Source organism: Mirounga angustirostris, unplaced genomic scaffold (assembly GCF_029215605.1).
Source record: "Mirounga angustirostris isolate CCGP_5_RB_7025 unplaced genomic scaffold, mMirAng1.0.hap1 SCAF_10, whole genome shotgun sequence".
NCBI classification, from domain to species: domain Eukaryota; kingdom Metazoa; phylum Chordata; class Mammalia; order Carnivora; family Phocidae; genus Mirounga; species Mirounga angustirostris.
This window is the reverse complement of record NW_026991718.1, coordinates 12,604,638-12,629,379: the sequence shown is the minus strand read 5'-3', so window position 1 is coordinate 12,629,379 and position 24,742 is coordinate 12,604,638.

Genomic DNA, 24,742 nt, shown 5'->3' with positions numbered 1-24,742 from the left:
CTTTCATCTAGTTGGAAAAAAATATTGGTGGAGTTTCTATTTAATGTGCCAAATACTAGGTAGGAGAAAATATTCAGGAAAAAAAAAAAAAAAAACATTAAGAAAAGGAAGGGAGGGAGGGAGAAAAAAAGAAAGAAAACAGGAGGAAAAAGAAAAACAGGTCCCTGTTCTGAAAAATATTACTGTTGAATAATTTCCCAAAAGACCTAAATTGTGATGCCATATGATGGGATTGATTCTGGAGATACATAAGTGAAATACTAAGGAAGCTTGGAGAAAAATATTTAAGTAGGTATAAATGCAATAGGTACCAATTTCACTGTCAAAATTTCTCACTAGTAAAGATACCATTTGCTTTATTTCTCTACAACTAAATTTACTTTATCAGAGAAAGCACCATTCCATTTTGGTAGAAGACAATTTAATCTTACCAATTCAAGGAACATTCAGTCATTTCTGGTTTAATACTGAGTCTCTCAAGAAACCACTAAGCCAATTCAGTATTTTCTGATGCTTTTTATCTATTTGTTTGGGTTTGAGTAGGCGGTTTACTTTTATTATCCAAGAATTGTGGTGAGGACAAGTAGTCCGTAATTATCAGCATGTATCTGTGGTGGCATCTTCTATGATGAGGATCATTCTTCATCATCACTGCATTGTTGACAGAAAATTCTACATTTTGGTTTGTTAATTCATCACTCTGTTCATGCAGGTCATTCTCTATCTTCTTTAACCCTACTCCAATGCCTGTCCTGGTCAGTTGGCTTACACTGTAAAATTTCTGTACCCTTCCCAGAGCACAGGCATAACAGAAACTGGACAATTGCCTTCCCCAGACTGATTGTATGGTGTATGGCTGCCTTTGGGCCCATTTTGGAGTAGTGAAGTAGAGTGATTAAATGTACAGACATTGGAGACAATCTTCCACAGTTTGATCCCATTCTACCAAGGACCAATGGTCTAGCCTCAGTCACCTAACCTCTCCATGCCCCTCATTGATGAAGTGATTATAATAGTATTCTTTACTTCCTAGAGTTGTTGTGAGAATGAATGGTAGTGATATATACAACGTGCTTAGAAGCTGGCACAGAGTGAGCATTATATAAATATTATCTATCTTAGCAGCAGAGCCTAGACTTTTCACTCAGCAGTTTCTCCTCAAGCACCAAGTTGAACCTGGCTCTTAAATTATAATGCTTGCAGTCTTACAACAATACCTCATGGGAAATTAAAGATAACCAAAAATAGAAACTAGGCAATGTCTCTTTGTGTTTGGATTTATATCAGAGAACTTCTCCAGGTTCGCAACCTTTAACTTCCAGTTGTGTTCTTCAAATTTGCCTTTTCTCACCAACTATATTGCTTTAGAGTAGAAAACTTATCTTGCAATATTTGATATTTTGTTCTTTTTCTCTCTTTTTAATTTTTTTTAAGGATTTTATTTATTCATTTTGAGAGAGTGAGAGAGAGTGTGAGAGAGCACAAGCCAGGGGGAGAAGCAGAGGGAGAGGGAGAAGCAGACTCCCAGCTGAGCAGGGAGCCTAATGTGGGCTCAATCCAGGACCCTGAGATCATGACCTGAGCCGAAGGCAGACACTTAACTGACTGAGCCATCCAGGTGCCCCTTTTTTCTCTAAACTTATGGGATAAACATGGTCTGCATCCTAGAGCACTCAACTTTTGCCATTCAAAACAAAAACAGAATCCACTTTCCTTTTTCAAAAAAATCCTCATATTTATAAACTTTGATTTAAAGACTTGAATTTGCTATAGAATTCAAAGCTTATTTTTGTCAATCAAAGTTGAATATCAACTACTTCTCTTTGCAAACCTACTGTCCAAGTCTATTCTGGGGCAATGGATGCTAGTGACCAAAGAGCCAGAATATCAAGTATAAAGAAAAGATTATTTAAGGCCATCTGAATATGTTTTACTTGCTCCCTCCAGATCCACCTTCCAAATTTCTCTGCCCTTCTCTGTATCTCAGGATGCTGAGTTTTATGAACCATATCAATGGGCCCACTTCCCCTCTGGCTTCCTGTTGGGTTTGGCCAATGGGCAAGACTGACAGTCATTATACTTGGTTTCCTTCCTGTTTGCTCTCTGCAAGTGAGCTGGGACCCTCTGCTAAAGTCATATCCTTTCCCACTATTCTGGGTACTCTTTCCCAGGCCCCAGTATCTGCTCCTTATCCTTCCCCTTTTTGGATTGGGGTTGCAATTACTGTCCAGCCTTGGTAGCTCCTATTGGTTTCCTTTTAACCTCCCCATAATGTTGTAAGTAGCCTCTTTATTAAATACTTCATTTTCCCATTCAAGTGGGCTCTCTGTTTCCTGCCAGGATATTGAGTGATCCAAAAGGAAAGCGGAAACTCCAGGAAACAAACAAACAAACACATTGACCAAAAAGGGAAACATAATCATGACATTCCATTTATTGTTCAAAAAAAAATATTAAGATATTCATATTTTTAAATTTAAAAATCAGCCTTTAGATGATTCACTAAAGATTTCATTATGGTAGCAGAATAGAAGGTAATATAATCAACTGTGAAAATTTTAAAGTCAAGGTAATTGACTTTACTGATACTGAAAGATACTGAAAAGAAGATACTGAAAAGAAGAAGAAGTAAGGTGAAGAACCACTAACATCCAATCATAATAAGTAAAGGGTGGAGGGGTGTCTATGATCAATGGTAAATAGACTAGAAATGTGTGCATACATAATTTAAATCTATAAAGGTCACTAAAAATAGTGGACTAATGCTCTTTCAGGGTGGGAGGAGGAAGGTAGAGAGAGGTATAGGTGAGCTAAGTCTTCATCTCTCATAGCAGGAAATCAATAGCTTACATTTAAATTTGACAAATGAAGAAAGAGAGATTTGAGTGTATTATTTAGACTTATGGAAATAATGACCAGAATAATGGCGAAAGGAAACAGTATGGAGTAGCTGCTTAGAGGGCAAGGCTGTGTCAGAGAAGGAAATAGGGCAGAGGGGAGATTATGACCTCCCATTCAAGGTCCTCTCCACAATTAGGGACATGGTTTTGAAAACTGTGTGCACGCCTTACTTTGATTCTAATATTAACAACCCTGAGGGAGTTGTGAGGAAGCACCACTGGTCTTTGGTCAGAGTTTCACAGTGAGTATGAGAGTCAGGCAGAGGAGAGAGAGGATGAGAGCAACTTCCGGCAGCTCCCCTTTCCAGTTCCTGGGGGAGGAAAGTGGTTTTTCTTACATCCTAAGAAGGCTTGCCCCTATGGCTCCAGGTTTGCTTCCTCCCTTTGTGCCTGAGTCTCAAACCTGGGCAGCTCTCTTTACTCTATGGAGCTGTCTCTTCTCAGGGGAGCTGGAGAGAGTGAGGCTCTGTTCCACTTCATGCTAGATGCCTCATGCTGGGATCTGAGGAATACACATCTCTTCTGCTCTGAGGTAATGACATCATTTGTTTGGTCATTTTTATACATGAGTGAGAAATTTGCTTCTTTATCAGCCGCCCTCCTCCAATCTTGTGATAGCTGTTGTTTCAAAATGCAGTTGCCATTGTTTAATGTATGTGGGTACCTCACAGGCAAACTTTGTAGCCCCCCCCCCCCTTTCTCTCAGGGCCTTTAAGACTGACTTCTGGAGAGCAAAAAATGGGACCCTTGGGTCTACAGTCAGGCTTGGGTTGAGACTATGAGTCTCAGATGAAGAGTGAATCAAGACACAGGCTGCTCTGATTTCAGAATGTCACAAGAATCTGGAGCCTGCTGGTTTAGGTTGAATGTTCCCTCCATGAAAGAGTAAAAGTTTCCATGTGAGCACACAGGTACAATCAGTGACAACCAAAGCCAACCATGCTTGAATCTTTTCATTCCCCAGTAGGAAAGGGCCCATTCTCTTTAACCCATCACCCAGGGTCATCAATAATATGCCCCCGGCCCTATTTCCCCCTCCCCTCTCATACATTCAACTCCTCACTCACAGAATAGGCACACCTTGTTCCCGGCAAATATCCCATGCTCTCCCAAGTCCATGACTGTGCTCAAGCCATTTGCTTTCTCTACAGCATCTTCAGCGGAAACACATCCTCCCATTCCTTCAAGTCAGCCAATAGGCTGCTTTCCCAGTACCTTTTACAGTGGAGAGACCAGGATTTAGTGAAGGGAAGAAAGTTCCCCAAGGTTACTTAAATATTTAGCAGAATTGCAGAAAACAAGACTCTACTCTCCTTGTAGAACTCCTCCCATCAAACTACATTGATGAATATATTTGTGTCTATAGTTTTGTGTTGATAATTACAACTGACTTCTGAGTGAAATTTTCTTCCTCTTCCTGACTTGGATATCTGGGGTTTTCCATATGCTAAGCCTCCCAGGCCCTGATGTGCTTCCCTCCTGGTCTCAAGGCCACGCTACATGTTCATCTAGATGTTTTCTACTCCTTTACTCTCACAAGGGCTACTACTTTGCTTCTCTTCCCCAGTGTTCATGGATTTCTTGCCTGTGGTTCAGCCTGGGACTGATTTTCATTCATCCTCTTCATAGCAGGGAATTCATGAAACTTTTCAGAGCACCTAGAAGCCAAGAATATGAAGTGAGTCACTCATTCACAAAGAAGTGTTTGCATCTAACAGAAGTAATCTCAGCATCACACCCTGGTCCCACCAAGTTAGGAGAATGCTCACAAAGGACAGAATTGGAGACAATAGGTGAGGTCCCAAGAGTGGCATCTCAGGCGTCAGCAAGCCAGTGGGGAAAGGATTTCTGCAGGCTGCTAATCAGCAGAACCACAGACTCAGAGCCTATCAGAAAATGGCAAGACCATCGAAGGTCTGTGGTACCATCACTATGTGTTCAGATAGGAGGACTGGCTCCAGTGGAGGGCAGTCAAGTGCATGATAGCAGCCAGTTAGCAGGGAAGCCAGAAACAGAACAGAGGTCCCTGAACATAGGGATCCAGAATTCTATTTATAATTTTATTCTTGCCCACATTTATCTTCTACACTTACAATTTTAGACTGTGTTAAAATGTACCCCAAGTTCCTGGGCAATATGACTCTCTTCTTGGGTGCAGCTATGGCCCTCATATGGATTGGTTACAAAAGACTGGGTTGAATGATGTCTTGTCCTGGTGATAATGTTTCAGTTTCTATAGGTCTGGATACTTGATTCTATGTATGCTTCAGAAAATAGAGAATGGATTTGCTGAGGCAGTCCCTGTGTTGTGACCTCTTGATCTGGGCCCTCTTGATCTGGGCCCATTTCTATGTTCCCTTAACCTTAGCATGCTCTGCAGATATCCCTGCCCCACTTTACCCCATACTCCCACGAAACTTGCAGGTGGTGAGAAACTTGCATGCTGGTCCCCTGACTGGACAGACCAAATTGCATCAGGGGAAATCACCAATTGCACAGCCATGACTAGATGTAAGATGACCAACTCTCCCCTATTTGCCTGGAACTTTCTCACTTCTAAAATTGGAAACCCTGCATCCTGGGAACTTTCTCAGTGGGATGGTTGGTCATCTAATGCAAAAGGAGGCAAGGCAGCTGCATTGTCCTGCTTCTAAACATGCAGCAGGTAGCAGAAGCTACTGCTCTTCATGTTAGATTTGGTGGTGGGAAATTGGATAGTCTAGATAATTAACAATTGGTCCACTACTGGATAGAATAGCCAAGTATGGAGGGAGTGGGGGTATGGTGGTGTATGCTACGTAAGGAGATTGGACCTTGTGCTATAGGCACAGGGGAGTATTTGTGGGCGTGATTCTGTGTTTTATAGTGACATGCTTTTCAGAGATATGCTGAGGCATATTCACCCAGCATTTAGGACAGAATAGATTGGACTCGGTGAGACTGGCAATAAAGATGGAATTTCAGGGGACAGAGAGAGGATGTGACTCCTCAAGGTCACACAGAAAGTACATTGTAGGGTCAGAAATAGGACTTAGGGTTCAATAAATGTCCCAGATACTGACCAACAATTGGCAATTTTCTCCTTCAGTTGATGGTAGTGAAGGGGTAGCACTGGTTATAGTGGGAGCCAGGAAAGTGGTGGTGGGGACCAGAATATGAGGTTAGTTAGAAGGGGTCCCTCAGTGACTTTTTCAACATCTCCCTCTCTTCTTTTCTCTCCTTGTCCTCCTCCTCTTCCTTCTCTACCTCTTCCTCCTCCTCCTTTCTTTTTCTCTCCTTCATCACAGCCACCTCCCCATGGTCTTCCAGCCTTCAGTCTTGCTCAGTGTCCCCACCTGTCTACCACATCTATCCTCTGCCAACATCATATTATCCCAGGATCACAGGGCAGTGAGCCATCATAATTTAGTATGAAGGTCAACCCCTCGCTCCTGCTCCTCGGGATTCCCACACTGCACCTTACCTCTTCCCAAAGGAAATAGTAGCTCTAGGAGAGGGATATCAGAGCTCAGAGAGCAATGGGGAAACACCACCCAAGGACCTACATCTCCCTCATGCAAGTGGAGCCCCATGACAAGGGGAAAGTATAGAGAATTTCCCACTCACTGCAATGTTTCTCTTCTCTTCTTGGTTCTTGGCCCACTTAGGTCATATGGCTGCTCTGTTTGCTATCTGATGCTATCAAACAGCTATTTTTTGGTTATAGTTTCATAATTTTTCTCAGCAAATGGACTGATCTGGTCAAAGATTTTCTATCGGAACCAGAAGCTGAAGCCTCAAGATACATTTCAAATGCATCATCTTTGAGTCACATTAAATTAATATTTTTAAGCATCTTAATAAGTAATATCTGCCTTCTAGGAATATTGTGCTAAGTTTTGCTCCTAATAGCATTAATTAGAATACTTCTTTTCTACTCCACTGAGTACCACTGGACCACCCCCCCATCATTATTTAAAAAAAAATTAGTTTGTTTCATGAAAAGTGTCTTTTAATTTATCAATATCTGCTGAATGAGAATCAACTAGAATACTTAGAAGTGATTTTTAATGTGGTTTGTTTCCTAATGCTGGGGAATCGTCCATGATTCATTATGAAGAATTAATGTGCAGAACGTGGTAAAATTATGAAAACATTTTTTCTCTAATCCATCCCTCTTCTTTCATCTTATTCCATTCTCTCATTTTTGCCATGAAAAAAACAAACTGTGATTTCTTGCTTCTCACTGAGAGAACTGATAAGCCTTTATAATACTATTATTATATTATTATACTGTTTTTACTATATTGTTATACTATTATTATTTAATGTGCCTGAACCCACATTAGAATAAGTGCCAGAACACGAGCATGAAGTACAGTTAGTCAGTGCGGACAGTCAGTGGTGGGATATTCCAAACAGCTCACCTGAACAACCCGAGCCCCACTGAGCTCTGCAGCTCACCTTCACTCCAGGGCTATCGGGGGCAGCAAAGACAGAGAAACAAGTGTCCATCCATGGCTGTCAGCGGGGGACTAATCAAATAAACCAGATTTTTTTTTTCCTAGGAAAAAAATAAGAAGTATCTTTATTTTTTGCTACAGAGTGATCTCCAGAAGTTATTTTTAAGAAAACTAAGAATGAAGAAAAAAAAAAAAAAAAGAAAATGCATGTGAGTGGCATTCTAATCTTCATTTAAGGATGTGGAGATATTCATATAAATATGTCAGTTTAAATGTTTAAAATATGGACAAATAAACTATAAAAATTTTTTTAAATTATAAAAAGAATGAGGAAAAGGAAAAGGATGGACAGGAGTAGACAGGAATAGAAACCAGACTTCCTTGAATAGATCTGGTTCTGCAGATTTGATTTTGAAGCAATGAAACTATTTTATATGATAATAAAATATTAAAGTCATAAAATACTCTACCTAAATTTAAAAAAGTGAATAAATGAACTAAATTTACCAGTTGGTAGAAAAAAACTGTTAAATAAGAAAGTATTGCATACAACTTTAAAATATAAGAATTTGTACATGTCCAGTAGGATATACTTTTAGAGGAAAAAGAATGACCTGCAAAATTTTTAAATTTTTTTCAGCAACCATATTGTTAATGGTAGTATCATTCTTATTTCTTTTTATAGAAGTATTTCAGCTAATGGAAAACAAATAATAGAATTAAAGTATCACTATTTTACAACCCTTAATTAATTAATCTGGGCATTCTTCATTAAAGTCACTAACATAACAAAACAGTCACCAGACATTATCAACCTCCTGATGTAAAAACATAATACCTCCTGTGAGGCTTAGAAAAAATAAAAGCTCAAATCTGAATATCAAACCCCTAGACTCAGGCACAGACTTACACAAAAGCTGGGAGATAGACCTATGCTTAACACACCACAGGGTGCCATCAACAGAACCCAATCAGTGGGAAACTTTATAGGACAAATGGCCTTTTTTCATCAACAAATACATAGCAAGGGGATAAATAGTAATGGATAGTGAATCTGTTGATATAAAAGGGATCAGAAATTATATCCACCAATTGCGATGTGTGGACTTTCTTTGGATTTTCTTTTGTCTTGAATAAAGCAATCTATAAACACAGTAAAATATTTATGACAATTATAAGGCAATTAGAAATTTGGGGGGGTGGGCAAAATGGGTGAAGGGGGTCAAAAGGTGCAAGGTTCCAGTTACAAAATGAGTAAGTCGTAGGGATATAATATATAGCATGGTGACAATAAGAGAGGGAGGAAGGGAAGGAGAGAGAGGGAGAGAGAGAAAGAGAAGAAGAAAGGGAAAGAAAGAAAAGAAATTTAAATGTTGACTGAAGGGACACCTGGGTGGCTCAGTCATTAAGCATCTGCCTTTGGCTCAGGTCATGATCCCAGGGTCCTGGGATCAAGCCTCATAGGGCTCCCTGCTCTGCTGGAAGCCTGTTTCTCCCTCTCCCACTCCCCCTGCTTGTGTTTCCTCTCTTGCTGTCTCTCTCTCTCTCTGTCAAAATAATTAATTAATTAATTAATTAAATCTTAAAAAAATAAATGTTGACTGAATATTTGATATTATAGAACCATTGTTAATTTTTTAAGTTGTAAAAATGATATTTTGTAGAAGTGCCAGATACAATACAAAATATCCAGTGAAACTTGAATTTCTAATAAACTAAATATAAATTGCTCTTGTAATTATGGTTTTGGGGTTTGGTTTTTTTTTTGGTTTTTTTGTTTGTTTGTTTTAAAGAGGGAGAGAGTGGGGGGAGGGGCAGAGGGAAAGGGGGAGAGAGATCTCCAGCTGACTCCTTGCTAAACGTGGAGTCCAACACAGGGTTTGATCTCATGACCCTGAGATCATGACCTGAGCTGAATCCAAGAGTCTGATGCTTAACCAACTGAGCCACCCAGGCGCCCTGTGTAACTGTTTAATGCACTATGCCCTGTGTATTTTTATTTGATAAACCTGACAATTCTAGTATTATGGATATATTGAAAACAACAGTCCTTATTTCTTACGTATATACATACAAAACTATTTAAAGATGGAAAAAAATTATCTCTGAATTTGCTTCAAAATACTGTGGAGACAATGCAATGTATTACGGTATAGATAAAACAAGATGAACTTTCATCGTTAACTGTTAAATCTTATAGATGGAGATGGGGCTGGGGCAGGCTCATTATATCATTCTACTTGTGTGTCTGTTTTGAATTTTTCAAAATGAAAAGTTTAAGGAAACGTAGTCTGAATATTTCCAGTTCTATCAGCACCTGCATACAAACAGGCAAAGTAATATCAATGCCCACTTATTTAACTTCCAGTGAATTATGTCAGAATCTTCCATATTTGTGTTAGCTCCTTTGGGGCTATTTCACATGTACTTAAGATGGTTTCAGTGGGCTCTTGTCAGGGCAACAAACACCTGTCTCGACTGCCAACACCACCGGCCACTGCACAGCCCCTTTCCTGATGGCTTCTGAGCTCTCCAGGTGTCAAAGCTGCGTTCTGGAAGCAAGGTTAGGAGGGGATATTATGCAACTCTGTATCCTGCAGTGTAGTGCGGGTCCTGAAGCAGCGCTCCTTGGAGCCAGTCTCAAAAAAGCGTAAGACATCTCATGTAGCTCCAAGAGTTAGCTACTTTCTTCACTGAAACAAAAAATCAGCTGCTCAGGCTGAGAAAGAAGTAAATAGTGTTCCAACTCCATTGCTTTTTTCTCCTCTGGTCCCTTCCACCACCCCTGTCTTGGAACTCATCCCGAGCTAAGGTCTTTGGGAAGGGTTATTGCAAATGAAGAGGTGATTTCACGACTCCAACCCCCCTATTATACAGCTGGAGAAACTGAGTCCTGAAATAGGCTGCAATGTGCCCAAGGAAAACTGCATCAGAGGCTGATTCTAAATTCAAAAACCTGTTTTCCTGTGAAACAAAAATCAGCTGCTCAGGCTGAGAAAGAAGTAAATAGTGTTCCAACTCCATTGCTTTTTTCTCCTCTGGTCCCTTCCACCACCCCTGTCTTGGAACTCATCCCGAGCTAAGGTCTTTGGGAAGGGTTATTGCAAATGAAGAGGTGATTTCATGACTCCAACCCCCCTATTATACAGCTGGAGAAACTGAGTCCTGAAATAGGCTGCAATGTGCCCAAGGAAAACTGCATCAGAGGCTGATTCTAAATTCTAAAGCTGTTTTCCTGTAGTTATTAGGCACTGGGGCAGGTGAGATGAGCCACTACACTCTTTAGGGGATTTTCCTACACATAGTGGAAGCAGTAAGAAGCTCCTCCAAAAGGCAAAGTTGTAGCCCTTGAAGCAAATCCCACTGTTATCCTGGGTCAGGGCAATGATTCTTGCACATTTTACTGGTAAAAAGAGGTAATATAGCTGTCCTTTAGAGTAGGTGAGGTAATGCGAAGTTCCCTATAAACTGGTGTCCTGGGCATTACATCTGAATCATACCTCTGTGCATCATTATCCAGAAGGGTGCTCCTGAACATAGCTTTGATCATCCAGGTCCTTCAAGCTGGGATATGGTAAACAGCTACCAGTTCAGCTATCTTTGTGGGGAGAGAGCAGAGAAGTGAGCCAGGCAATGTAAGAAGTGAATACCAGTTGCTATGTAGGGAGCACTTCCTAAGGGACAAGGACTTTTTAAATGCTTCCCACCACAATATCTTACAAAGTACTATATAGTCCCCATTTTACAAAGCAGGAAGCTGAGATCCAAAGAAGTTAATATACTTCTCACACAGCAAGAAGACTTTCTCACTTAATGTCTGATGCCATATTCAGAACAGATCAGAGATAGAGATGGCTATTCCCATTTGCAGATACCCAGGAAAGATGTGACCTACGTGAGGTCACTGAGAAATATTAAAGCAGGTCTGGGTTCATAGATCGTGTCTCCTCCTTCCTGGTCAGTGGTCTGTCTACAGTTCCACATTGTACCCATTGAGATTAGGTCATCTTACCCTTGGGCTGCAGTGAGCAACCAGGGCCATTCTAGAGAGATCTGCTCAAAATATGCTCCTTCCTAGCTCTGATTTCAGCAAATTCCCCACTCAGAGTTGTATATACTCTCCTAAATGTTAACTAAAAGGTACACATTACTGAGAAGAGTGGATTCTGATACTCATCTTCCTGCAAAGGTTAACTTCTATCCAAATTTTCCATCCATGGCCCCCTCTGATGATTCAGAAGTTGTGTGGTCATGAATGAAGAGGTGCAACTACATATTTGGAGCTTTAATTGAACAGTAGAGATATAACTCCACTTGAATTAATAAGAACTGCTCTCCTCCTTACTGCTGGTAGAATCGATGGTATTTTGTATCTTTGCAAATTAGTCCTGGCAAACCAAAGGAGGTGAGTCAAGTATTATTCATCTCCTTCCCAGAGTCCTTAGGATCAGAGATATAATATTGATTTTTGTATTGACAAATTTATAAAACAATATTAGAATTTATATGCCAGGAATAAACCTTGTTCATATCATCTGCAACCTCTTTTGTGCTAGAGAAGAGGAGCCTTGGATACTCTGTAGCAGCCAAGACAGCGCAGAGAACATCAGTTACCAGGATGCTTTTGGGCAGATCTGGGCATCCTGCACCTCACAGGCTGGTACATAGTACATGCTCCATTCATGATTCCCGAATGAATGAGTGAGTGAATGAACATAGCAAGGGAAGTCTGCTTTTTAAAGTAAAATAGTACATAAATGAAATGAAAAGTATTTATGAAAGCAAATCAACCAACCAACCAAATAACAACAAAATGTTATAAATGAGTATGCTGATAAAGAGGAAAATAAAACAAAATGGCTAAAAACTTAATGTTCATGAAAATTAGACTCCAGAATGAAAAATATCACAGTCTGATTCCCTCTGAATTGTAAAGACATGAAATTTCATTTTAGCCTCTATATAATTCTATTTTAGGGGATTTATGTTTATTTCTATTTAATTCCATTTATTTTGGATAAATGTCAAGTGGATCTGTGGTTGATAATTGTGGCAAACTAGGGTTGTGATATCTGATAACTCTCTTTGAAATCACACACACACACACACACACACACACACCCCACCCAATTATTTATGTAGGACAGAATGGTAAATAAATCTCAGTTTGAAAAGTCAAATTGATCTGTGTTTGCTTCCTGACCCTTCACTTACTAGCCTGGCTAAAACTAAGTGTCTCATTTGCAAAACTGGAAACATGATGTTTATGTTACAAGAAAGTTTCAAAGAAATAACTCATTTATCATTTTAGCAATATATACACAGGATGCATCCGATACCAGGTATCACGCTAGGAGTTTACATGCATGCACAAGTTTCCTGACTTCTTGGAGTTTACATTCTAGAGGGAAAGACACAGAATAAAAAGACAGCAAATAAGTGACAATTATAGATTGTGATTAATGCTCTGAACAAAATAAACAAGGTGTTTTGATAGACAGTGATAGGAAGACCTACATTAGATAATCCAATCATGAAAAGCCTCTCTGAAGACATTGAATCAGAATCCTTAGAATTGAGGAGTAACCACTAAGGAAAGAAGCTCAGGCAGGGAGAATGGTGAATGCCAAGGCCCTGGAGCTGGCAAGTCCTTGGGAGGGTCAGGGGGCTGCAGAGCAGTCGTCAAGGAGAAAGCTGATGTGAGCTGAGAACAAGGTCAGAGTCAGGTCACACAGGGCCTTGTAGACCTGGAAGAATTTAGGTTTTATTCTAAGGGCAAAGTGAAGTTATTCAAAGTATTAAGCAGGAGGATGACTTTGTCTGATCTACATCTTTTTAACAATCTGGCTTCTGTCTGGAGCATGGACTGTGGAGGGGCAGAAGCAGAAGCCAAAATATAAATGAAGAGGCAAATCATAACAGATGAGAAAGAGAAGATGGGGACTGGAACCAAGAAGGTGTCACGGGAGAAAGAGCTAGATGTGGGCATTTTTTGTGTATTTTGGGTAGAGGATGGACAGGACTTGATGAAAGGTTGGATAATGGGAGTATGAGAAAGGGATAATTCTAAGAAGGTCCCACATTCTGCTTTAGGGAATAGTCTGGCTATTTACTGAGGAAAAGACCTGAGGAGGAACAGGTTACTGGTCACAAATAAGATAATGCATACCTTGTATGGAAAGCGCTTAACGCAGTTCCCGACTTGTAATGTGCTTTCAATGGGTGGTACTAAAAGAAAATGCTTCTATTATCTTATAATTCAGGTCCATTAGTTTCCCTTGACAACCTATTACAATTTAAATAAAATCTTCCAGAAGCATTTTCAGTTTCACATTTCCTTGCTTTATGTTCACTTGTCAGTAACTAAATGTTTAAGGTTTATATACTCCTTATCTTAAAATCTCATGTGGGTAACGAGAACAAAATTGCCATCAAACTGTTCCACTTTTCATTTTAAATAAACACCGCACACTAGAGTGATTTTTGTGATCCATTCTTCCCGATTCTTCCTTTACAAGAAGACAGAGATGCTCTTAGGCCAACCTCAACAATGGCTAGAGCCGTTGACCACAGAGAGACAGACTACAGTTCTTCTTGTCCAGGACCAGTGACTGGGGAGTCCCAGAAATAGAGCAATCAGTGTTGCTAACATGTACAGGGAGATTGCCACAGGCTGGACAATGTGCCTTAAGTACTTATAATAAGGGCAGCCCCTTGGAGCAGGCATGTTGCTCCTTGACTTAGAGATTCAGATAGTTATTAGAGCAACTTTCCAGCAGATGGCAGCAAATGGTCCTAAAGAAGGGGCACCTCATTAAATTGCACAAAATTGCTATTGGGCTAGGACTGGGTACACAATCTCTCATTAAAAAACTTATAACCACCCAGTAGATGGGTTATATCATTACCTCCATCATGCTGAAGCTCACAGAAGAGCGGCATATGGCCTAAAGTCTACTGTAGAAGAAAATGAGAGAGTTGGAATTTGGAATCCAGGTCTGAGTCAAAAACCTAGGAGCTTAATTCCTATGGTGTGTGAACTCCCCAGAGACATTTCTGGTTCCTCAGAATGATTGTGGACCTTTTGAGGTTACAAATTTTGGCTGATGTAAAGGAACCTCTTCTAAATAGCAGAGCTACCCCACAGTGGAGCAGACTATTTCCTGAGATGACTTGCTCACCAAGGCAGGAGACTTGAGTGGAGATGCTCAGATGGCTGACCATGTCCAAGAGACTTCTGCAGGAAAATGAATTTGAGCTAAATGGCCCATGACATGGAGTACTGCAGAGTAAATGAAGTCAGTCTCTGGGGGAGGAGTGTAGGCAATATGCTCATTTCAACAGTACTTTGTGACTCAATGTTAGGTTACATTTGGAGAAAGTTTCAGAGCCTATTTAAAAGCCAAACAAGAAAAGAAACTTTATTACTTGTTATTTCTTGTTTCTCTTGGCTAGCTTTCCCTTAAGTGATCACCAGACTTGACTCTAAATAACATTTAGCTGTTTGTTAAATTTTAATGTAAATCAAGGTACAGCCTACAATCTACCCTACTGATAATACCCAAAAAGACATGTCTACTAAAGACAAGTAGGATCACTGGATTAGTACATAAGCCCCCAGGGTAACAAATTTGATTCAGACAATACATTTTAGTGCTTTTTTTAAAAAAAAATATTTTAGTCACCTTCCTTTGTAGTTATACTTGCTGCTTTTGGAATAATAACAATCCCCTGGCATTTATCTAGTACATGATAAGTTTTAAAGTCCAATTGTATATATCATATCATTTTCATTTGATCCCCGTAAAAAACTTCGTGACGTGTAACAGACCGAGATCGGTAGCTCCATTTTCCAAATAAGAAAACTGAAAGAAAAGAAGTGACTTACTCATAATAAATGGCTGGTCGAGACCTGAACTCCTGAACCCCGAAAAGACACTATCTTGGTTTGGTATTTAAAAGCTTGGACTTGGGGCGCCTGGGTGGCTCAGTCATTAAGCATCTGCCTTCAGCTCAGGTCATGATCTCAAGGTCCTGGGATCGAGCCCTTCATCGGGCTCCCTGCTCTGCGGGAAGCCTGCTTCTCCCTCTCCCTCTACCCCCTGCTTGTGTTCCTTCTCTTGCTGTGTCTCTCTCTGTCAAATAAATAAATAAAATCTTTTAAAAAATAAATAAATAGTCCATTGTCTCTCATGGTTTGTCTACCCCTCCGATTTCTCCCTCTTCATTCTTCCCCTCCTGCTACCTTCTTTTTTTTTTTCTTAACATATATTGCATTATTTGTTTCAGAGGTACAGATCTGAGATTCAACAGTCTTGCACAATTCACAGCGCTTACCAGAGCACATACCCTCCCCAGTGTCTATCACCCAGTCACTCCTTCCCTCCCACCCCACCAGGGGTGTGGGAGGATGGGTTAGCCTGGTGATGGGTATTGAGGAGGGCACATTCTGCATGGAGCACTGTGTTATGCACAAACAATGAATCATGGAACACTACATCTAAAACTAATGATGTGATGTATGGGGATTAACATAAGAATAAAAACATTTTTAAATAAATAAATAAATAAATAAATAGGGGCGCCTGGGTGGCTCAATCGTTCAGTGTCTGCCTTCGGCTCAGGTCATGATGGGTCCTGGAATCAAGCCCCGCATCGGGCTCCCTGCTCAGCGGGGAGCCTGCTTCTCCCTCTCCCACTCACCCTGCTTGTGTTCCCTCTCCCGCTCTCTCTTTCAAATAAATAAAATCTTTAAAAAATAAAATAAAATAAATAAAAATAAATAAAAAATAAATAAATAAAAGCTTGGACTCTATCTTCCAATAATTGGGTTTACTTCCCAGCCCTTTCTCCTCTTAGCCACATTGGCCAGGTCATTTAATTTCTCTGGCCCTTAGTTCCTTCATTCTTACAATAAGGTTAATAAAAATATCTATCAGTTACAGTTGTTGTGAAGATTATATAATGAAACCTAGGTACTGACCAGAACATGGTAGCACCCAACAAATTTTAGCTACTACTAGTATATTCCGCTATCTCTGATACTTGTGTATTTATGCTGCGTGGGTGAGGACCACATACTGGCAGTTGTCTCTGACATACTGGAAGCAATAAAAGCACTTCAGTGTGACCCAACACCAGTCCTTCTCTGACACATTGATAATGTGAGTACAAGTAGGTGCGGCACCCAGGCTGACTATTCCAAAACTGAAACCCAAATTGGAAAGTGTTGATAAAGGAAAAGATTGTTAATGACACCGGAAGAACAAAATCCATGGTGGCAAAAATGGATAATATAACCACAGTAAAATTAAGAATTTCTATATTTTGAAATATGCCACAATTGGTGTGAAAATACAAGCCTCTTTCCAGGAAAATATATTTCATACTAGATGAGAACTAGCATAGAATTCTTATTCAGAATATGGAGAACTCTCAGATATTTGTATTATCTTGACAAAGGGTGATTTGGCATCTACTGTGTGCTAGGAAGTTTTCTGGATGCTGAAGTAGAACTTAAATTCTAGAGAAGGAAATACACAAGCAAAAAACTAATTATGTAAATGCATATATAATAAAATCTTCATAGGTGCTATGAAGAAAGCTATAACACAGTAAATATGTCAAGATTGTTGTGAGCAGTCTCTTTTTAATGGGTAGATTGAAGAAGTATTCTCTAAACAAATGATATGTGAATAAAAATCTGAATGAAACATCCAGTTTTGCAAACCTCTGGAGAAGAACATCCTAGGAAGAGAGAACATCAAATGCAAAGATCCTAGGGCAGGAACATTTGTGATATAGTCAAGGTATAGTGAGGATACCAATGGAGTTAGTGCTGGAAATTGGCAAGAGATGACCCTAGTAGATTGAGACAGGTGTTGAGTCATACTGTGACCCATAGGCCTTGGAAGGGCATCTAGATTTTATTCTGAGTGTAATGTGAATCCATTGGAGGATTTTGAGCAGGGAATGCACAATCTGACTTCTAGAATCATAGGCAAGAGACGATGATGGATATGACTTCAGTGGCAGCACTGGAGATGAAGAAAAGTCAGTGTTTACGGAATATATTTGGAAATAAAACCACCAGTGATTCCTAATGGATGTGGGAGATGAGGAACAAGGAATCAAGGGGCTTGAGCCCAAGGAATTTGTTAAATGATGATAGCACTTTCTGAGATAGGGAGATCATGGGGTAGGGGAGTGTGGGGGACAGTGATTTATTTCAGAGGAAGGGCTTTCAAGAATTCTGTTTAGGCAAGTTACGTTTGAGATGCTCAATAGAAATCTAAGCAGAAATACCAAATAGGAAAGTGAAGATATGAGGTCTTGGAAGAATGTGGGACAGGATGAGATCATGTAGGGAGTCTGTGGAGCTGAGAAGGGACAGGAAGGGGAAAAATAGAAACAAGTGAAGTGGGAGTAATCAGGTTATGGGAAGAAAACTGCAGTTGGAGTGGAGATGAAAAGCACTTGAAAGAAGCTAGAATGTTTCAAAAGCAACAATCAAAAGTTACAAACACACTTAGCCCACCTCTATATCTGTCAATTCATGGACATCAGAGAAAAACAGCACCCACTTGAGAGGACCTCTGGGTAGGGCAAAGCACTTTGGATATACCCAGTTCTGGGGTACAATAAGACAGTGAATAGTCCTAGAAGATAGTTCAAAAATAGTGAATTTACTGGTGACAGATAGCAAGTGCTAGGAAGGCAGAGAAAAGCTGTGGAAAGTTTGAGGAAGGGTGGGAAATGTAATGAGATGACAGAATGCACAACCACATGGGATCAGAGTCCTGGGAATGGTAGATGATGACCTGGGGGTCTTACACTTCCCAGCTGGGTGGGGAGCCATTCTGTGTTACTTCTGATGGTGTTATAGGGGAAGATAGGTAACCCATTTTAACCTCAATATTCATCTTGGGATTGGTCTCTAGGTCTATTGATGTTGTCCTGCACAAGGCAATAGGTGGTTGTGATTTGGGAATTATTTCTAGCGGGCCTGAAATTGCCTTCATGGGACTGACTTCTGGTCAAGATGTAACATGTACTGATTAATAGTATTGCTTATAAGCATGAACCAAGGTGAGCTTGAGAAGAGTTTTTATCAGCTTGGGGGCATTGTTTATACAGCAAAACGGATGGTTTACACCTTAATTTAAAAAAATATATTTTATTGCTAAAAATCGCTAACCATCATCCGAGCTTTCGGCAAGTTGTAATCCTTTTGTTGGTGGAAGGTCTTGCCTTGAGGTTCATGGCTGCTGACTCATCAGGGTGGTGGCAGCCAGAGGCTGGGGTGGCTGCGGCAAGTTCTTAAAATAAGGCAACAGTGAAGTCTGCTGCATCGATGGACTCTTCCTGTCATGAACAATTTCTCTATAGCATTCGTTGCTGCTTGATAGCATTTCACCCACAGTAGAACTTGGAGTTGGAGTCAATCCTCTCAAAGTTGGAGTCAATCCTCTCAAACCCTGCTGCTGCCTACACAGCTAGGCGTATGTAGTACTCTAAATCCTTTGTTGTCATGTTGACATTTTCACCAGGAGTAGTTTCCATCTCAAGAAACCACTCTCTTTGCTCATCCATAAGCAGAATTCCTCATCTATTGAGGTTTGATCACGAGATGGCAGCAATTCAGTCCCATCTTCAGGCTCCACTTCTCATTCTAGTTCTCTTGCTGTTGCCACCACATCTGCAGGTACTTCCCCCACTGAAGTCTTGAACCCCTCAAAGACATCCATGAGGGTTGGAATCAGCTTCTTCCAAACTCCTGTTTATGTTGATATTTTACTTTCTCCCATGAATCACAAATGTTCTTAATGGTATCGAAAGTGGAGAATACTTTCCAGAGGTTTTCAGTTTACTGTGCTGAGGTCCATTAGACAAATCACCATCTACGGCAACTATCATCTTACAAAATGTATTTCTTCAATAGTAAGACTTGGCAGTTGAAATTACTTCTTAATCCATGGGCTGCAGAATGGATGTTGTGTTAACAGGCATGAAAACAACATTGACCTTGTTGTACATCTCCATCAGAGCTCTTGGGTGAGCAAGGGCACTGTCATCAGCACTCTTGGGTGGCCAGGTGCATTGTCAACAAGCAATAACACTTTGAAAGAAATCTTTTTTTCTGAGCAGTAGGTCTCAACAATGGGCTTAAAATATCCAGTAAAGTAGGTTCTAGACAGATGTGCTGTCATCTAGGTTTTGTTATTCCATTTACAGATCACAGGAAGAATGGGTTTAGCATAATTCTTAAGAGTCCTAGGATTTTCACAATGGTAGATGAGCACTGGCTTCAACTTAAAGTCCTCAGCTGTATTAGCCCCTAACAAGAGAGTCAGCCTGTCTTTGAAGCTTTGAAGCCAGGCATCGACTTCTCTCTAGCTATGAAAGTCCTAGATGGCATCTTCTTCCAATAGAAAGCCGTTTCATCTACACTGTAGGTCTGTTGTTTGGTGTAGTCACCTTCATGAATTATCTTAACTAGATCTTCTGGAGAACTTGGATGCAGCTTCTACATCAGCACTTGGTGCTTCCTTCACCTGGCACTTTTATGTTACAGAGATGGCTTCTTTCCTTAAGCCTCATGAACCAACCTCGACCAGCTTCAAACTTCTTCTGCAGCTGCCTCACCTCTCAGCCTTCATAGAATTGAAGAGAGCTAGAATCTAGCTCTGGATTAGGCTCTGGCTAAAGGGAATGTTGTGGCTGGTTTGATCTTCTATCCAAACCACTAACGCTTTCTCTATATTAGCAAAATGGCTGTTCTGCTTTCCTATCGTTTGTGTGTTCACTGGAGTAGCACTTTTAATTTCCTTCAAGACTTTTTCCTTTGCATTCACAACTTACATAACTGTTTGGCACAAGAGGCCTAACTTTCAGCCTATCTTCGATATGCCTTCCTCACTAAGCATAATCATTTCTAACTTTGGATTGAAATGAGAGATGTGCTGTTCTTCCTCTCACTTGAACACTGAGAGACCATTGTAGGGTTGTTAATTGGCCTAATTTCAATATCGTTGCATCTCAGGGAATGGGAAGGCCAAGGAGAGGGAGAGAGATGAGGGAACAGCCAGTCAGTGGAACAGTCAGAACACATACAACATTTATCAGTTAAGTTCACCATCTTATATGGGTATAGTTCATGGCACCCTAAAACAATGACAACAGTAATATCAAAGACCACTGATCTCAGATCACCATAACAAATATAATAATAAAGGAAACTTTGGAATATTGTGAGAATTAACAAAATGTGACACAGAGACACAGAGTGAGCAAGTGCCAATGGGAATAATGGCACCAATAGATGTGCTTGACACAGACCTTCCATTTGTAGAAAATACGGTATCTGTGAAGTGCAATATAGTGAAGCACAATAAAAGGAGGAATTCCTATTTTGTGATAAATGTCAGAGTAGCTGTAGCCTTGGGGAATAGGGACAGTCTGTGAAGGGCAGTGAGGGAACTTTCTGCTCTAGCGGTTCATGCATGCAAAACGCACAGCACATTTAGGCTTACGGCACTTTAATCTATGAATATTACAACTTATGGAGGATCTCAAAAATGGACAGAATAAGATACCATTTATAAGAATTTTGAAACTTGAAAAGAACACTAAATGTGCTGTATACAGATGTAGACATGTTGTAAAATACAAAACATATATATTAACCATTAACACAAACTCTGGGATGATGGTTATTTCTGGGGAGTGAGGGTGAAAGATTTGGTCCAGAGGAGTGGATTTTAATTATCTTTATTTTTTTTTCAAAGATTTTATTTATTTATTTGACAGAGAGAGACACAGCGAGAGAGGGAACACAAGCAGGGGGAGTGGGAGAGGGAAAAGAAGGCTTCCCGCGGAGCAGGGAGCCTGATGTGGGGCTCGATCCCAGGACCCCGGGATCACAACCTGAGCCGAAGGCAGACGCTTAACGACGGAGCCACCCAGGCGCCCGTTATTTTTATTTTAAAGAGAACACCTTGTCTCAGTCCAGTTAGGCTGCTATAACAGAATACCATTGACTGGATGACTTATAAACAACAGAAATTTATTTCTCAGTTTTGGAGACTGGGAAGTCCAAGATCAAGGAGCCAGCAGATTCCGAGTCTGGGGAGAGCCCACTTTCTGGTTCCTAGATGCCATTCTCACATGCCCCCATGCCCCAAATACCATCACACTGGTGGATTTGGTTTCAACAGATAGATTCTGGGGGGACACAAACATTCAGTCTATGGCACATATGGTACAAAAAAAAATGTCCAAGAGTTAACATTTAGTTGATCTTGGCTGTGAGTATATAAATGAGAGCTACATATTTGTTCTATTTTAATGTTTTAAAAAATTTCACAATAGCAAGCTTTAATTTTAATGAAAATGATAAGAAATTTCTGGGGGTTAAAAGCTGAAAGGCAAAAAGTAGCTCGTAGTGCTAATTCACATCAGATGGGGCTGCATTTCCCTGGTACCTGAAGGAGCAGCACCCCACCCCTGCTTCATAAGTCCTTCTGCTCCTCAAGTGCCTTCAGCCCAGATGGTTATTCTCAGAGGTCCTGGGAGGAGTCCATTGCCAAAAGACTTTATCAGTGGTCAGGAAGCTATTTGTCCTGTGTTTCCAAGCCAATCCTGGTCTACAAAATCATCTCAAGCAATGTGGTTTCAGGACCTCTGGTTTTATATTAGGAAAGCTGAGACTTTGGCAAAATCGATGAGTGCTGGAATTGGAGCCTTCAAGCCTCTGTGATTAGTACGGCCAGAGAAGGTATTCTGCCACCTAAGCTTGCTCATCTGAGCTGAGCCACATCCTGCCCGGCTCTGTGAGCAGTGGCTGCCCCAGCGTCAGTGATCACATGGTGGCCCAGTGGTTCTGGAAGCTCAGGGTCAAGCAAGATTGACTTCCTTCTCTTTCCACTTCCATTGCCTACTAACATAGTGGAAATTAATATTATCAATTTATTATTTTCCCTAGATTTTTTATATATTTTTTAATTAAAAGTATATTTTATATATATTTTTCCCCCATTATTTTTCCCTATATTACTCCTGGTGAGCTTTTACTCCTTGGGGTAAAAAAATGTCAGAGGACCTTTGGAAACATACATTCTTTCTTTCTTCCTTCCTTCCTTCCTTCCTTTCTCTTTTTTTAAGATTTTATTTATTTATGTGAGACAGAGAGAGTGTGCACAAGTGGGAGGGAGGGGCATAGGGAGAGGGAGAAGCAGGATCCCCGCTGAGCAAGGACCCCTACACAGGGCTTGATCCCAGGACCCAGAGATCATGACCTGAGCTGAAGGCAGACGCCTAACTGAATGAACCCCCCAGGTGCCCCTTGCATATGGGTTTTTCTTTGCTTCCAATGCCATTTTCAGTCCTTAGAACTCCTTATTCTCAAAGACTCTAAGTTGTGATGGCTTCCTGACACCTGTTGACACTCTTGGACATTCCTTATTATGTGCTCCATCCTCAGCAAAGCCCGTATGGCACTGTATTGTACCTAGGGACTGGTCTGTCTGCTTTCCCCACAATTATGTCAGGTATTTGAGAGAAGGACACTCTTATTCCTCTTTGTATTCCTATTGGGTAGTGTCTGGAATACAGTAGATATTTCCTATATTCTTTTTTTTTAAGATTTTATTTATTTATTTGAGAGAGAGAATGAGAGAGAGAGAGAGCACATGAGAGGGGGGAGGGTCAGAGGGAGAAGCAGACTCCCGCTGAGCAGGGAGCCGGATGCGGGACTCGATTCCGGGACTCCAGGATCATGACCTGAGCCGAAGGCAGTCGCTCAACCAACTGAGCCACCCAGGCGCCCGATATTTCCTATATTCTTAATTACGGTATAAATTAATGAGTGTTTTAATTAACAGAGGAGTGAGTGGTTGTGTGAGGGATCAGGAGATGGTAGAAATGAAAACATTTTAAAGAAAGAAGAGCTTTGAGACAGTCCCTGTTCAGCCTCTGCCTCCTGGCACAAGGGAAGCTGATTGCTAAGGTGATGGGAGAAAAACTATTTATTAGACTAGAGCAGCAGACATGCTGGCAATGAGAGTCTATCAGGCTGGAAAGATTTTGATCACAAGAGCTGAGAGACGGTGTTCTTTCATTAAGAACTTTTCGCTTGACAGTAGCAATTTTTATCACAATGTTTTCTGACCCGGGGACATATCAAGGGGCTGTTTTAGTGAGTCTGTTTCCTCTCAGTGGATAGCCCTTGACTTTTCAACTACTTTAATAAAAGAAACCTTGATACACTGGAGCCATTAGCAATGTGGCTTTCCTCTTTCGATGGAGTTTTTAGCTCAATCCTAAATATGGATTTCCTGAACTTCGTATTTAAAGCCCAATGGATCTTTCAACTGCCCCTCTTCACCAGAGCTTCAGGTACCATTAAGTCCATGGCTGTGTGAGAAGAGTGAGTAAGCCTAAGTTCTCCTTCCTTTAAAAATGAATGTATTATTAAGGAATAAGGAATAGAAGGTTCGTGGCACAAGACAGATCAGAGAAGTGCATAGAGAGCTGTAAGAATAGAATCCAGAAGAGGGAATAAACCCCCAAGAGAAGAAACACTTCCAAAAATGCTGTTAGAATGTCCTAGGTAATACATAAATAACAATTTCCTCCAATATATTTTATACCCATTTTTTTATTTGAACACAACAGCTCTGTGAGGTAGGTAGCAATCATTGCTCCATTTTACAGCTTGAGAAACTGAGGCCAGACCATTGGTGCTACACACAAGCACTAGATTAGAGAGCAAACAAGTGGTGGAGCTAGAATTTAAAACAAAATATTTTTGTATCCTGAGATTAGACTGTTTTTACCGTGTCACATTACCTCAGCTTGAGAGGTCGAAACAGACAAGACAGGCAGATGCCTTTTTATTTGATGGCCTTTTTTCGAGTACTTCATAGAAAACAGGTTTTGCACCATAAAGCACACCTAATCCTCCAGAGGTGGCTATTAGTTCCCATTTTTATTCATTACTTTGTGTCACACAAGGAGAAGCATCACTGAAATTCAGTCTCTGCCCCCAGGAAGTTCCAATGAAGAAGTTGCTAGTTATTCAGTGACTAAGAAGCTTCAGAGACTTGCATAATTCTTACGAGACTGAACATCAGCTGTTTGCCACTTCTTGGGTAGGAACTACGTTAAACGCATCCTGGAGACATCACTTGACGTCTATAACTCAGCGCTCTTTTTGCCTTCAGAGATCTTCAGTCCCCATTAATAAAAGGAAAGGGTTTCTCTAAGATCTTCCAGTTCCTGGAGAGATATAATTCAAGGAATGACCTTCCTGAAAAAAATGCATCACACATGAAGGGCACATGTTGAAAATAAGCCATTAGTTAGTTGACAAATTACACAAGTTATAGGAGAGGAGAGAAT